The sequence below is a fragment of the Salvelinus sp. IW2-2015 genome, linkage group LG4p (assembly GCF_002910315.2).
Source record: "Salvelinus sp. IW2-2015 linkage group LG4p, ASM291031v2, whole genome shotgun sequence".
Lineage (NCBI taxonomy): Eukaryota > Metazoa > Chordata > Actinopteri > Salmoniformes > Salmonidae > Salvelinus > Salvelinus sp. IW2-2015.
This window is the reverse complement of record NC_036841.1, coordinates 2,345,749-2,348,569: the sequence shown is the minus strand read 5'-3', so window position 1 is coordinate 2,348,569 and position 2,821 is coordinate 2,345,749. Positions and strand designations below refer to the sequence as shown.

Here is a 2,821-nt window from a genome sequence, read left to right as displayed (position 1 = left end):
GTCCAGCCTCTCTCAGCCTATTGCGGACAGTCTGAGCACTGATGGAGGTATTGTGCGTTCCTAGTGTAACTCGGGCAGTTGTTGCCATCCTGTATCTATCCCGCAGGTGTCATGTTCGGCTGTACCGATCCTGTGCAGGTGTTGTTACACGTGGTCTGCCACTGCGAGGACGATCAGCTGTTCGTCCTGTCTCCCTGTAGCGCTGTCTTAGGCGTATCACAGTAKGGACATTGCAATTTATTGCCCTGGCCACATCTGAAGTCCTCATGCCTCCTTGCAGCATGCCTATGGCACATTCACACAGATGAGCAGGGACCCTGGGCTTCTTTCTTTTGGTGTTTTTCAGAGTCCGTAGAAAGGCCTCTTTTTAGTGTCCTAAGTTTTCATAACTGTGACCTTAATTGCCTACCGTCTCGAAGCTGTTAGTGTCTTAACGACCGTTCCACAGGAGCATTTTCATTAATTGTTTATGGTTCATTGAACAAGCATGGGAAACAGTTTTTTAAACCGTTTACAATGAAGATCTGTGAAGTTATTTGGATTTTTACGAATTATCTTTGAGAAACGGGGTCCTGAAAAAGGGATGTTTCTTTTTTTGCTGAGTTTAGTAACATACCCTGAAAATGCCTGCCTGCTCAGTTGCTATTTGGSACGATTTAGATCAAATCCACATAAAATAAAATCTAATTTGTTTATCTAATTTTGTYCTAATTTGTTTCATAAGCAAACCTGAACGTACATTTTTTCCCTACTGATCCATCCGGTCCATACAGTAGCAGCCGTTGTCCATTAGATGGCATCATCAGACACATCTGGAGTGGCTCCTGTCCTCCCTCTCTTRATCTCTCTCGCTCTCCTAGCTGACTGGACAACTGTGTCTGTCTCTTCATCTTCTTGTCATTCTTCCTCTTCCTGACACAACCTCTTGTTCCTTTCCTCTTGTTGTCCTCAGTCCTATTGCCGTCTCTTACTTAGTGACACTTGGCCACTCTCACTCTTTCTGTTCAGTGTTGTTTTCCTGCAGTCCTCCTTACTGAGTCATCTGATCTCCCTTACACACMACATACAGAATTGTTTSTGTCCCAAATGGCACCCTATTCCCTTTATAGTACACTACTTTTGACCAGAGTCCTATGGGCCCTTGTCAAAAGTAGTGCACTATGTAGGGAATAGGGTGCCATTTGGTAAGTGGACACACTGTTACCCACTAGTGGAGCTGCTCTGCTCACAGCACAAATATATTTGTCCTTTACATTTTTTACCTCAATAAAATAGCATAAACCTTTTGCGTGCGGACCCTCTACTAATGAAGCAAGCACGCCAGTTAGTGATTTCAATAACCTTTTGATTGCCCTCCTCCGCTCACACGTTGGAATTGTGCCGTTGCTCTCCGGTAGTTGTGCTCTCCGGTAGTTGTGCTCTCCGGTAGTTGTGGTCTCCGGTAGTTGTGCTCTCCGGTAGTTGTGCTGCTGTCCACTACTTTATTTCTCTCATTCATTCCGACTGAGTCTCAGTGTTCCAAAATAACACTTAATATTTTTTAGTTAAACAAGTAGCTTAACTATGTGGCTATGCTACTTGATCTCTCTCCTCTTATTCCCTCTTGTTGTTGTCAGTAGTTTGTCCCAGCTTAGTTCCCGCCTGGCGCATGTCCTTTTGTGAAATTAAAAACTGTTTTGAGATTGACAATTTGGAYATGTTATGTTGGAATAGAATACSTAGTCACATTTACAACCACGTTCCTATTGAAAATGACCTCATGTACTGTGTTGTTCAACTCCACAACTACAGGGACTGGTTTCTTGAGCAGACCTCATGGATGACTAGTCTTATTTTGTTGTATGTTGTCCGCKAGTCAGAGACGCACCATGAGAGCCATAGCTGGAGGCAGGGAAGGAACAAAACAGTGCTTACAGAAGGGTTTCTGTCATGCTCAGCTGCTCTTTCTCCTTCCCTCTGTCACATGCTCGCATGTCGCCCTGCTGTCCTGCCTGTCCTGTCCTCTACTTGGCTGTATGGCTCGTTGTGACGGTGCCATGCTATGCACATGAATCTGTTATTTTCCCTTCTCTTCTTCTTGTCGTTGTCGTCTCTCTCTTCCAGTCGGTTAGTCTCACTTCATCCACGCTCTGAGCATCTCCCTGCCTGTCTATCAGACCACTGTTGCACATCTTCTGCCAGCTCCAATTTGTCCTCCTTTTGTCTCCTCCATCAAGCCCACTGACTTACTGTTCCATGCCTGTTGTAGCGGTTTCCTACAGAACAATCTTCTGTTTGTCTGCCTTTACAGTCGGCGTTACATAGTCTCCTGGGTATCTTGTTTAGCATTTTGTAACTGTCAAAAAGAACATCTTGAGAAATAAGATATACTGTACATTAATGATAATCTGCTTACCTACCAGGAGTCAGCCCTGTCTGGATCTGAAAAGACCATAAATGTTTAATTCCTTTCATTCTATTCCAGCCTATTTCTCTTGGCGYAACACCAGCAGCTTCATGAAAGGAGTTATTGTTCATCAGAAATAAATAACTATTTTCAGGTGGATTTCAGAACTAGGTTGACGTTGTTTTTAATGCATCATCAGCCAGGTGTTTTTGTTGATACCCCCTATCTGCACGAACACCGGTACAATTATAACAAAGCAGGGATGCTAGTGCAGAGATGAGGGAATAGGTGCCACAGGAAAGAATTACTCACATTTTTCAGTGGAGGGGAAATTGTTTACGCACGCCACACATACGGCACGCACGACCCACACATACGGCACGCCACATACGGCACGCACGCACACACACACGGCACGCACGCACACACACATAC

At 44.6% G+C, this 2,821-nt stretch overlaps 1 protein-coding gene across 1 annotated transcript in view; it reads left to right on the top strand.

The window, feature by feature from the left end:
• LOC111958671 (replication protein A 70 kDa DNA-binding subunit) overlaps positions 1 to 2,821 on the top strand; it is a 56,244-nt gene that overhangs the window by 25,481 nt on the left and 27,942 nt on the right. The gene's annotated exons all lie outside the window — the stretch shown is intronic.